We start from the raw sequence: 14,086 nt of genomic DNA on the forward strand, positions 1-14,086 counted from the left end.
ACTTTAGAAAGCCTCTCCCTTAACCTTGCAATAGCTCTAAAGACCTTACATTTCTGTGATTCTAGGATGTGCTGTTCTAGACCTACTCATTGCTTCATTTAGGCCAGTATTTGGTATCCATCTTCTGGTAGTATTTGGAACCCAATATTTTAAAGACAAAACAAAAACCTTAATGCCCCCAGTTTGTCATGTGAAATAAGAAAAAGCCCCACACAGTACTATTATTTCTTGGTTATTACCACAAGAGAGGAGAAAGAATCCTCTTCTCTTTTTGAATAGTGCTATGGGATCATTTGCTTCAATCTGGACAACTATCAGAGAGGACAGTTTGTATTTCCAGTGGTGCAGGACCCCATTAACTTCTATAAATTGTAAGTGATTCCAGTCATGATTTCTCCACTGCTAGGTTACATCCCTTGGCTTCTTGTTCTACATCAGGGTTTTGGTAAAAAAAAAAAAAAGTATATATATATATATATATATATATCATGGTCAAGCGCTAAAGAGAGTCCCATGGATTATGCAAGACTTGAAGCCAACCTTGTAAATCTTCCCTATTTTCAGTCTCTTCAGTGCTTAAGTAATTAGCTTTATCAGGACTAAAATATCTTAGGATCACAATGCTGATCAGTGTGACGTTAAAGAGAAAAAACTAGATGCAGAATATTCTCTCACACACACAATTGCCTGGAACTAAGCATACAAACTCCAGGATTTTATTTCTTCAGAATCTCCACATTAACTTTAGCCTCCAGGAGAAAACCTCCCTACATTAGTCTAATTGAAATACCAGTCAGATCAGTGGTAAGATGCAGACTAACATGCATGAAAAATAAGGATTCAGTGACCTAAATCGATTATGTTTTAAGGGCACTGATTTGGACTCAATAGGAAATATTTTAGACAGGAAAAAAGAGCTAAATTGGATCATTCATTGAACTGACCTGGAAAAAAAAGCAGAAATTTTGTAAATAAGAAGTTCAGTGCAAACAAATTTTATGTATCAGTTGGAGTTAACCCCCCCCCCACAGAGATTTATTATATAACAAACTAAATAATGCTCCAGATTTGTTGTGTACTGAAGTGAACAGTATAGTAAAAATCACCACTACCACCACAAAACAAGTGTAACACATTCCATTCCTAAAGATGGACGGTATAAAAAAATGTACTTCCAAATATAAACAAGTAATTTATAAGAACTCTGAAACCATACATTCTGATGAATGAAGACAACCCATATTCCTTGTGTATATGCAAAAATAAGTCATTTAATTTACAAGGACCTGAGAGGAAAGATTTTAAATTTAAGGAGATCAGAATTAAATACTGTAGCTAGAATATTTTATTAAAGTAATTAAATGTACACACAAAGATTGGGGTAATCAAGTCTCTTGCTTCAGGATGTTAAGGAATTCTTTCTGTGGATCTGGGAAGCATTCACCACTCACCCAATGTATAGCAGGATGGACAATACTCCAGACCTATATGTTAGCTACTGAGTTAGGCTGAGTAGCCCAACACTTCATGCAGCAAATATCAGCAATGCAATCCTAGCAAACATGAGTGTATTGTAAACAAAGAGGAAAGCGACTGCAATAAAAATATTACCAATTTTATTTAAACTTTATAATATTTTATTCCTACTGCACAGTTTCACAGATAATGGAGAGATTAATGTACCCTAATCTCATTGCCAGTGAATCTTTAGCTTCTTTAAAGATGCCTTGCTTGTCTTGGCTGACAATCAGTCTTTTACAGGAGAACCTCAGAGTTATGGGGATGGAGGTTGTTCATAACTCTGAAATGTTTGTAACTCTGAACAAAACGTTAGGGTTGTTCTTTCAAAAGTTTACAAGTGAACATTGACTTAATACAGCTTTGAAACTTTACAGTGCAGAAGAAAAATGTTGATTGCCCCTTTATTTTTTAGTAGTTTATGATTAACACAGTACTGTACTGTATTTGCTTTTTTTTTTTTTTTTTTTGGTCTTGGCTACTGCCTGATTGTGTACTTCTGGTTCCAAATGACGTGTGTGCTTGACCAGTCAGTTTGTAACTGTGGTGTTTGTAACTCTGAGGTTCTACTGTATGCATTTGTAAAGCTCTGTATACTCATGCAGTGAACAATAAGGTAATAATTACATGGTACTGAAAAACCAACTAAAGTGTCACTAAAATAACTCAGTATACACCTAGACAGACAAAGTGGATGAGGTAATATCTTTTATTAGACCGTCTGTTGGTGAAAGAGACAAGCTTTTGCGTTTACAGAGCTCTTCTCAGATCTGGGAAATGTATTCAGTGTCACAGCTAAATACAAGGTGGAACAGACATCTGGCCGTCTGACTGAAAACCAGATTAGTAGTGGTAGCCCTATTCTTTATCACTTTTAGAAGTTCTACTATCCAATATTTAGCTGTCCAAGGAGTATTCTTTGAGTACAGGACACATCTGGAGACACTTGATTGAGCTACCTATTTTTCCCACTGCAATGACTGAATTGCAATAGATTTTAACTATTGTGCATTCTTTTAAATGTGTCAGGTTTTACATAGTCTACTGTTTAAGGTGCATATTTTGTTGCTCCAGTTGCATAATTTCCTAATTCAGATGCATGCTTGGTTGATCTGGCAGGATGCTGTAGTTCAGTAGTTGAGATTTTGGATACATTGCCAATTGTCCAGCACGCTTTGTTGATCAGCTGCAGACTTTAATAGCTGAAATTTCATACACTTTACTAATCAGGCCACATTCTTTGCTAATTGAGGTGCATATTTTAGTAGTTGAATTTTTTAATACTCGACTGGTCTTGGGAAGGATTCTGCTCCCACTGGAGACTATGGCAAAATTCCCACTGATTTCAATGGGGCGGGGATCAAGTCCCTAGCTAGAGAGTCTGGGATTGCGGAAGACCCCTTTCATTTAATTTTTTTTTTTAATTAACACTCTTTTTGAATACAGCAAAGGAATAGCAGTATACCATAGGAGGGTTTGTATTTGGATAAATAGAGATCCTCTCTTTAAGAATTTTATTAACAGAACGGTACTTCACACAGAATTGGAATTTTGACTTCCCTGCTATCTGTTTGGCTTCAAAGTTACATTTTCTCCAAAATAAACAAACCATTGATCTGCAGATCTTGTTCCACTTGCTAGAGACAAACAGGAACAACAACCTCCACCACTTCTTCAGTTTCCCCTTCATTTGATTTTTTTAAACTCATTTATTTTTCTTGTTAATGTAGTGCTTGGTTAACATTCCTGGAGACAGAATTATATTTATCCACAACCAGATACAGGCTTTAAATGGTCCAAACTTCTCCACATAGGCTTGCCAATGTGCCTCAACTCTGACCTGGACAGACCACCTCCAAGGGTGAAAAGGCAGTTTAGTCCAATGGCTCACTCAATCCTTGACCTCTGTACTGAAACCAACCAGGAAGCTAGTTAGTGTCAATTTTGGTCATAAGTTTTAATGATGTGTACTAGACGCCACCAAACAACAATTCATTTCTTGCAGGGCATAATATAGTTTCCAGATGGGCAAGAGTTTTTGTCACTGCTAAACTGACTTGGATTTGAAACATCAGCCTTAGAGGAAAATTACAAGTCCCACCCTTTGAGAATCAGAATCCAGCCAAATAGGATAAAAAACAATGAGACTTCCAGGTTGAGGTTCATAACACAATCCATGACAATACCAAGCAAGTTCAGCTTTCTAACAAACACGCATGTTGCAAGACCATTTTCAAAGGCCTGTGCTGAGATTCCACTTCACAGGAAGCCGGCTGAACTCAATGAGACTTGAATAAATGCATAGATATCATTCTGAAGTAAATTGTCCCATACTGTCATGCAAATTTACAGACCATATGCAATCAAAAAGGGGAAGTTGACTTCACCAGATGTAAAGTCTGTGCAGGAAGCTACAACTGGATGCAGTTTGCTACCATTAAAAAGGCAGCTTCTTTAAAGGTCGGTACAGGGCTAGGTTAAACACCTTAAAGGAAATCAAACTATTGGATTTCAAAGTGTGTGAACAAAGGAAATTGATCAGTGAAGCTATTTTGCATCTACCAAAATATACAGCTTGCACAAACATTCCTCCATGCTCCACCCACCCGCAGAAGCATGTAACTCAACTAACACTAATTCCATCTAACTGTATGGAAGAAATTACAATGCCAAACTAATTCATAAGTATGTAAAAACTCAGGCAACTAGGAAATTATGTAGCTCAATAAAGAAAGCATGCATCTGGACCAGGAAGTTATGCACCTACAGTAACAAAATAGATAATAAGCTATGTACCTTGTTTAGTAAATGATGTGATTCCATATAGAGTATCCAATTAATTTTTACACACATTAGTTATTTTGCTATAAAATCCTAGTAGAGACAAGGCATCTGTAGTTTTTAATTACAAGATAGCTAAGCGAGATCAATGCTATGCCCTCCTACCCATGGTAAATCAGGCAAGGTCAATCCTGTGGTAAAATTACAGTGCCTAATCTCTATTATGATTTTACAGAAGGATAACTAACATGTATGAGTTATCCTGCATTTAAAAAGCAGAATTTCTTCACTACTTTAAAAAAAAAAAAAAAAAAAGCTTTACATGGAAGTTTTCTTATAACAAGGTGGCTGGGACAGAGAATGAAGGTTCCATACTATACCTCCCAGTTATCTCAGAGCCATTAACACTTGTTCCAAAAGGATCTAATCCTGCTCCTACTGAAGTCAATAGCAAAAGTCTTGTTAACCTCAGTGGGAACAGGATTTCATATTATTGCATCAGAATGGTTAGTGACCATTTCTTGTACAGGTGACTGTGCATGGCAAAGGATACATACATATTCAAGTTCCCCTAAGGAACCATAAACTGATATTTGTCTGGCTCTACCTATTTAATACGTTTTAGATTATACCTGTGTCCCTTTAGAGGAGGCACCATACACAGCCATTTACATTGTTTAAACCTTCTACATATTCTGGTTTACATGCACACAATTAGGGAAGTAATAATAAATGGCTAGGCAAGTGATTATACCAGTTTACCCACATGTCTCAAGTGCTTTATAAAGCACTAAATCAAAGGGTAGATTACTTCTACTAGTTAATTTCTATTATTTCTGTTGTAAACTTCATTTCATGTTATTGCTTTTATATGTTTTGAGTTACCTTTTTTTGGTAACTAAAAAAATGGGCATGTGCAATACCCTCACAATCCAGAGTCTGCGTTAGTCATGTTATTTTTTTCTAGCCCATTTTATACACAATAGTATATTATCATAAACTAATATTTCCTTCTCTTCAAGTCATCTCCAAAGGATAGATAAGAGGAAACTGCATGAAACATCTGAATACTCAGCCTTAGGGCTTGTGTGCCTGGAAGCTTTCTCTAGTTATTATTATGAAAGCACTATAATTTCTGCATGTGGACACACTTATTACAAAATAAAAGTGGCTTTTTGCAGTTTATCATAAACCCCTTCCAAAGTGACAAACTCACCTGGAAAGAGGCATTCTTATTTTGGAATAATTCCTCGTGGGGAGTTATACAGGTATAACCATAGCAGTTTAAATTCATATCTTACCTCATACCAATATAATGTCCCTGTATAAACAAACCCTTACTGTGTCCTGCACACCGCTCAGATGGCTAAGGTACAAACATGGGATAGGAATACATAATGAGTACAAGATACTTTACAAAAAGGGATTACATTTCCTTCATATACAGTGTGCTCTCTACAATCTCAAACTTCACCTCTTGGCATATCTGAGGTCAATAATTCAGTTGTGAAAGCAAGATACTACAAGCTAGATGTGAGTCTGGGCAAATTTGGATATAAAACAATGAGTTGTTGAGAATGATGGTATTCACAGTCGAGAATACGCAGCATAATATGCTGTTTGGAAAGTAAACCACATGATAGGTAAAATCTTTGGGACAAGGACTTCAGCTTTCTATTTTTCTGTACAGCACCAAGCATGTTTTGGGCAGGATAGTAATATAAGCAAGTAAACACATCCAAATATTTTTTAAATTAACCAGGAAAAGAGGTTTTGTGGCACAGGGGTTGAAACAAGCATTTGGGCTCAATGCTGAGTCCTGCTATGACCCATTGCTGCTCCTCTGGCAAACCCTGGCTGGCAGGTTAGCTCCTAGGGTAGTTTAGAGGCTACCTAGCCCCCTGCTGCTCTCAGCTTCAGCTGACTTTCTTGTGGCACCGTAACCTGAGCACCCTGAGCTCTTGGAATCAGAACACCAGCACTGGAATTCTGGCTCTGCCACCAACTCATTGTGTGACCAGGGATAATGTAGCTTCTCTGCCTCGGGTCCTGCTTCTGTACAATGGGGATAACAACATTTGTGCCATTCCAAAGGTTAGGGTTGGTGCAGCTCTTGGAAAATATGAAGTATTTTATATAAAGTCTGGTCATTGGGAGCTTGTACTTGGCATGACTTTTGTCTGGCAGGGCCTCCCAAGACATAGCCAAAGGCTGGGAGCTCTTGGTCAGTTTCAGAAACTAATTAATTGGCTCCGGCAAGTTCACTGTCATTTTCCCAGTCCCTCCCACCGAGCGAGCGCTAATCGGCCTTTCCAACCGCTGCACTCACCGCAAGGTGTGAAAAGCCTGTTAAATCTGCTGTGCTCAAACACTTGCAACTTAATTATTAATAATAATAATAATAATGAAAAAAAAAAAAGTCCCTGGCGAGAGATGCTCGTGTCCCAGAGGCACTTTCTGCACATCCCGGCGCAGTTTAGTGCGGAGGGGCGGCAGTGGGGTGGGGGCAGTAGTACAGAGGGGCGGCGGGTGTGATCTCAGTGGAAAGGAAACAGGTTCAATATCCCCCACCGGTGACAAAGCCTTGACAGCGCGGCAGCCCCCCCTCTCTCCCGTACACACGGGCACGATTCACAAATCAAAGCCTGTCTCCTCTCCCCCCGCCCAAGGCCCCCACCGACCGAGCCCCCCACCCAGCCCCTTCCAACACAGCACCAGCCAGGCGTGCCCGGGCAACACCTCCCTCCCCGCCCCTCCCCGGCGCAGCCCCGGCGCCGCACGTGCCCCAGAGCCTGGCGGAGTGGAGAGACGGGCAGATCCCGCGGGTCGGGGGGGGGGAAGGACCAGCCTCGTTTACCTTCCCTTTGGCACCCCATAAGCAGAGCGCCACTGCTGCCAGGAAGAGCCACCCCGAGCTGCACTGAGCGGAAGTTTTCCCCATGGTGGCCGCCTGTATCCTGATGCTCTGGGCTGCGACTGTGCGGCTAGCGGGAGCAGCTGTTCCTAATACCTACTCCCCCCCCCCATCCCCCCCAGCCTGGACCTCCCTCCTCTTCCTCTCTGTTTCTGTCCCACTCCTAAACGCCCTCCCGCCCCCTGCTCTGTGTTTCTCCCTCCCCCCCCCTCCAGGGAGTCACCTGCAGCGGAGCAGCTGGGGGCAGGAGCGGGGGGGGGGGTGTCTGGGGCAGGAGAGAGAGGTCTTGCATTTTCCTCCCCAGACGCCGCCCTGTGCTCTCCAAAGCAGCGGGATGGAAACCAAGCGGAATTTCAGCCTGCGAGATGCCTGGCTGTTCTCCTGCTCCCCCACCCTTGGTACACACGCGATTCTTGGGTGTGTGTGTGTGTGTGTGTGTGTGTAATTGAACTGACTGACAGCTCGAGGTGGGGGAGAGGCTAACAAATTCTGGATTTGTCAATAAAACAATTTAAGAGTAGATACAGCCCCCCCCCCCCCCAGCTGGGGTGGTCAGCGCCTGTTAGAGGTGGCGCTGCCGACGGATGGCTTGGCAGGGAAGTTTTCTGGCAGATCATTGCTGCTGTTGGGCCGACACTCCTCTGGCCCTACCAGTGCTGCCCGAGTTCTTTATATTGCAATAATCCGCTAAAATATCTGTCTGTACAGCTCTGGGATTGCTGAGGCTCTGCTCTTTCCCCACTCTCTGAAGTGGAACAAGATGGCAAGTTGTTTGAGGAACAGGAGAATCAAGCAAGCACAGACTTTTCCATCACACACACCCAACATCCCTGTGGTTTCTTAAAAACAGAGAATATAAAATAATCTTTCACCAAATACATAGCAGCAGCAGCCTCTAGGAACCCTAATTATAGACCAGAATCCCATTGTGCTAGGTGCTGTACGTACACAAAATAAAAAGTCAGTCCCTGCCTCCAGGAGCTTACAATCTAGTATAAAACAAGAGGCAACAGGTGGATACAACAGAACAGATATGTGGAGCACAAGGAAACCATAAGACAAAACTGCATGAAATGCAGTGTTACGACACACCAGCTGCATAACCATTGTCATGTTGCAGCCCACACAGCAGAGGAGAGTTTTAAAACACATAGTGTTTTTTGTTTGATGTAATTATGTTCTGTTTTCCACTGTATAGTCTCCCTACCTCCATAATGTAGACAGGGCACATAAGAGCCACTAATTTAGCTAGCACAAGTAGCAGTAGCAGTGTAGACATGAAAAAACAATGAGAGTCCTGTAGCACTTTAAAGACTAACAAATTTTTAATTTTTGCAGGCATAAGCTTTCATGTAGACATGGTGGCAAGGACTTCAGCACTTGCTAACAACTGAAGTACATACCTAAAATTCCTGGAAGGCTTGTTCTCTAGTTGCTTGTCCATGCTGTTGCCCATGCCATCTACACTGATATTATTATCTGTGCTAGCTAGATTCAGGTTAGCACCCCTATGCCTAGCCACACTATAATCACACCTTCATTTACAATGTCTACATCCCCATAGAGCCAAAGATTCTACGCTCCCTAGCAAAGGGTTCTAATGGACTCTGATAGCTAGAGTTAATGGTAATTGTCTCTAGAAAGATTTTAAACAGATTTACTTTAAAAATTAAACTCTTTGGTGAAAGACTAAGGTTCTTCAGAAGAATTTGTGGGGGGCTGTTGTAATTGTTGTTGTTTTGGTATTGTTGAATTAACTCATCATAAGAAACAGCTTTTGGAGGCTTCAGAGATCCAGGCACTAAATGGCTGGTTTTAGGGGAAAAGCTTCCACCTCTAGGCACCTTATTTCATAATTGTCCAGTAGGATGTTTATTGCACTTTTCCCTGGAAGCTCTAGTATTGTTTAATATTGAAGATAGAACACTGGACTAAATGGACCATTGGTCTCATCTGGTATGGCAATTCCTATGTTCTTAGAAGAACAAAAATGAATATGTTCCTCAGCCAACAGTGGACTCAGTGGAAAAATGAATAGACAATTAAGTTAATGGGGCTCTGCATCAGAGCAGGGGTCTGCACATTGTAGGGCTGGAGCCCAAGAAAGATCTCTTATGTTTCCCATAAAAGTAAAATGTATTAATATAAAATGTACCCCCATGGCATTGTATTTCTTTCTCTGCACAGATACCCAAGTCCTTCACTGTGTCAATAGAGAAGGTAATTTCTTTAAAATATTTTAAGTGACTTTTAGCAGGATTTGAATTAGGCACACAGGACTGGTGTCAGCAGATGTGGGTTTTAATCCTAACTCCGAGTCTGGCTTGCTGTGTCACCGACACCTGGGACAAGTTACTTAACATTTCTGTGCTTCAGATGTCCCATCTGTAAATCTGACATATTCCAAAGAGTTGTACAGACACCATCTAATTAACCCTCCCAAAATCTCTACGATGTAAATGTATCATTCCCCCACCCTGTCTGCAGGTGAGGGGAATTGGGAAGAACTATGGTATGAGCTGCCGAAGGCCATGGACAGTGGCAGTGGCAGAGCCATGGTTATGAATCAGAACTCTGTTTCATCTGTGCTCATTCTTCTACTGGATCATGCTGCCTCCCTGAGGAGAGGAGGAATTTGCATTTGTTGGTGCCCAGATATCCTGGTGATGGGCACATTAGAAAAACCTTGATAGATAAATTACCTGCCTGTGTTAAGACTGGCAATTGCAAGACTTCTGTGTGCACTGAATTATTATTTCACTGTTTTATTTTTAGAAAGATTCTGTGAAAGTGATATTTTGGTTCCTGGGCTAAGATGTTGTCAATCATTTGTTGCAGATCCATGTTGGTTTATGTTTGAATTTTAGATCTTCCGCCTCCTGTGTAATATTTCCATGAGTTACCTGTCAGTTACAATGTACTATATTACTATATAGGACCTATTCTGGATAATACACTCCCTGTCAGTTGGCAGCCCTTGCAGTATATTTTTTACAACAGAGCTCTCCTGCTCAAAGCATAGTCTGGTGTTTATCACGTAGGCCTGAGATGCACTGCTTTTCTAACACTCGCAGTTAAGTCTCAGATGTCAACATAAATACATGTTAAGCTTTCAAAAATCCTCAAACAAGGAATATATTATTTTCCACATGAAGCTCAGTGTGACAGAAGTAAATAATGAGATTCTGTCTGCTGCTTCCTTATGTTAAGGTTCAGTTGCTGAGGTTGTAAGTCAAGGGCCAGCAGAAAAGGGTATCAGAACAGTGATTTTTCTTCATTTTGACAGGACTGGAATAGTATTACAAAAAAAATATCTAAAGGAAAGGGGGAACATGCCCAAGTCTGGTTCTTTTTAAGGATCTTACATCCCTGTTATTTGGATTCCTTTGCAAGGGTCATCTGAGTGCAGGCACCCATAATCCTTTCAAGGCAAATAGGCTGCCATGTGGACTGTGCTGCAGTTCCAGACAGTAGACCTGTAGCATATACCACACACACAAACATGTGCTGTATTCAGACCCAGCTGCCCCTCCATTCCCATCACTATTTCTTTGCTCTTCCCAGCATCCTTCTGCAGCACAGATCTGTCTCCATTGCACTTTGAATTGTAACTTCCTAATGATTAAAGACTCAGAATTATAAATCTGAAGTTACACAAATCTGTTTACAAGTAGTTCATCTGGGGCTGGTGAATCTCTCAAGGTATTTTTATGTTCAAGTTTATGAACTCCCCCTCCCCAAATGTGAGTCAATTCTTTTTCTAGCCAAAGAGAATCCTCAGCTGGCCTGATGTCCACACTTGAACATCCTCCTTAGCACTCTCACTGCAAGTTACACCATGTGAGTAGAGTCAGTAGGCCTCCAGATGTGCAGTGGGTCTCCAGCGTGCCTTCCATGCAGAATAGTTTATAAGATTAAGTAAATCTTAAAATTCTTCAACTCTTGACTGTAACCCACTGTACCTAGAAACAAAAGTACTCTGCTATCTGCACTGGCTCCCAGTTGAATACTGGGTCAGACTGAAGGGTTCCCTGTTCATTGTGAAACCCCTTTACAGAACTGGCCTGAATTACCTAAGGGACCATTTTTCCTACGAGGATCATAAGCCCACAACTGTGACATTCACTTTTAGAAGAGATTGGAATGATCATGAACAGTAGTGCTCACAGAACTAAATGTAAAAACTATTGATTGTAAGAAGGCTAGGCCAAATAATGGTTGAAAAATTATTCTTATGACCTGGGGAATGGAGAAAGAGTTTACTTCTTTAAATATGTAAGGCACTCATATACAAAAATCTAACCCTCAAAACCCATGGAGATTCCAATGGAATTTACCACAGAAATTAATGTAGCTCTTTGCAGTTTCTGCATTTCAGAACAGCTGGAGCACCCATACAGCTTCTGGTTTAAACAGGAGGGGAGCAGTGACAAGATATTTTCAGTACTTGGTCCTTAGCTCTTACTTCCCCTCTTGGTCCACTAAAGTTTGGATTTGCGACCTTCCAGCCACATTATGGTACCTTTTTATTATCTATTTATTTTCCTTTATTTTATTTCCTTTTATTTCTGTACAGAGGAAAAAGCTGATTAGATCCAGTCTGATTCAACCTAGGGTTTTATATCAGACACTGTTATATCTGAGTGTCTTCCATTTTTATTGAAATGAACCCCTAAAGCTCACCATGTTTCTTTCTACACACACCCCCTGCTTCCCTTAAGAATGTCATAACCTGGAGAACAAACTTTTAAATGATCATTCCAGGCTAAAGCAGAAACTTAAAAATATCTTGTGTAGTTAGGGTGTAATCTTAAAAACATTAAGAAATAATCTACAGTAAAGTCTTTTATACAGTAAGGTTCTAAAGATTTTAATGAATTGGTTTTTATTTTCTACATTTAGTGAAAAATAAATGTTTTCTCCTTCGTGAGAGATGATGGGGAACTGGATGCCTGTGGCTGAATACAATGTACCAGGCTGGTTAGTTACTTAACCATTTGTGCTTTGTGTGTGGTCAGGGCAAGTTTCTTTTTTAATAAATAATGAGGGAAAGGTTCTTGTAGACTGCATAGCACCAAAGAAGAGGAATGTGTAAGGGGAAAAAATCTAATAAGCTCAGGGGACTGAAACACGCATATGGTGTTGTCGGTGGTTAAAGACGAAGATCTCTGTTAAGAAAATAATTAGGAAAATAAATCTAATCTAACTGGAAACGACACACGTCTGTTGGACTGTACACAGAGAGAGCCATCTACTGGCTCTGAGGAGTATATAGTTTTTCTTTGCATTTGATTTAGCTTTTTTGATGAGGGGCTGGAGGGAAAATTTATGAAACATTTATGATCTTTTGTCCTATGAGAATCATAACTGTGGCCAAATACAAACTTATTCCCATTCAGAGACTGTGGCTTGCTAGATTTCATAGTCCCTGCTTTACTAGTGCAATTTTGACTATGCATACAAAATAAAGTTATGGTGCAAATAAATATCTTCAAACAGATTGTATCTTAACATGCTTTACATGGTTTAAATAATATATTTACAGATGCAATCCTGCAAAGATTTGCATATGTGAATAGTCCTACTGAACTTAATAGGACTGCTCACCTGCCTACTTATTTGCAGGGTCAGTTCTTTAAGTAATAGGAGAAAAAAAGCAAATAGTAGTAAATAAAGAAGAGAGGTTTTCAGCTGAGATTATTGCAGTGAGTTACAACCCCCACCCAGACATTTAAGTCAACAAATGTCACATTAAAGTTATCAGTTTAATCTGCACAAAGAAGAGATATTTAAATTTGCTTTGGACACTTTACTAGTTCTATTCAGTTAAACATGAGGTTTGTTTGTTTGTTTGTTTGTTTGTTTGTTTGTTTTTTGAAGGCTAGAAGCTTGCTTTTGAAAATAAAGTAATCAAGCTTTACAAAGTAAAGCACTTGGAATAGGTTCTGGGAAGAGACTGCCCTCCACTGGCATTTCAGTGATACTTCTACGGTTCAGAAGGCTATTGTCCTAGAAGGGGCCTTTGTACCACATGTCTTTCCTGTTTTTTATGGATTTAGAGTTTCCTCCAGGTTGTTCCAAATTTTGGTATTGTAATTTATTTTGCTACAGAGGGTAAGACCATTGAATGGCAGCTAGAGGAACAATTTCCAAGGAAACGACTTCCTACTCTTATATCTTAAAATAGCAATACTTCAAAGTTTTGTGAATAGGTCAATACTTTTTATTAATGATAGAAACCGACTTCTTATACTAAGAAATAATCTTCCTATTATTTGGAGGGTCCTGCTCCTCTAGCTTTACATGCACATTCCTAATTTTTGTAATTTTTGTAGTGGTTTCTGACCCACACTCCTATTATGCTCAATGGATTAATCTATTAATATTTTAATATATTAGTATTGCACATTTATACGAATTTGACTTGCACACCATGTTTTGTCCAATAACTGGGTTTAAATTTTATTGACCTCATATTAATGATTGAGACGTGCCATTAATGAAATAAGTAGTTAGACTGTACCAACATTTTAACTTCATAAGGTATTTTAAGATTTTCTCACCTGCTCCCAATGAGTTGCACTTGTATATACATTATATTGTTACCTTATGTTTCAGAAAGTATTTGTCTATAAAAGGCAGCCCCAAACACTTGCATAAAAATTTATGCAGGATTGGGACCTATACTGGGAAACTATAGCTTTCCTCCTGTCGTAGAAAGCTCAGGGCCCTCCCAAATAATGACTTGAGTGCGAAGTTCTTTGAGGCAGTTTATTTCGAGCAGCTCGGAGAAGTGTCGGTCACCCTAAGGCTCCTGAGGACTTCTACCTTACAGACTCACATCACTAAGTTTTATACAGTATTCAGACAAAG

This window comes from Emydura macquarii, unplaced genomic scaffold (assembly GCF_026122565.2).
Source record: "Emydura macquarii macquarii isolate MOO-44397 ecotype Brisbane River unplaced genomic scaffold, CSIRO-AGI_Emac_v2 contig_554, whole genome shotgun sequence".
In the NCBI taxonomy this organism is placed as follows: domain Eukaryota; kingdom Metazoa; phylum Chordata; order Testudines; family Chelidae; genus Emydura; species Emydura macquarii.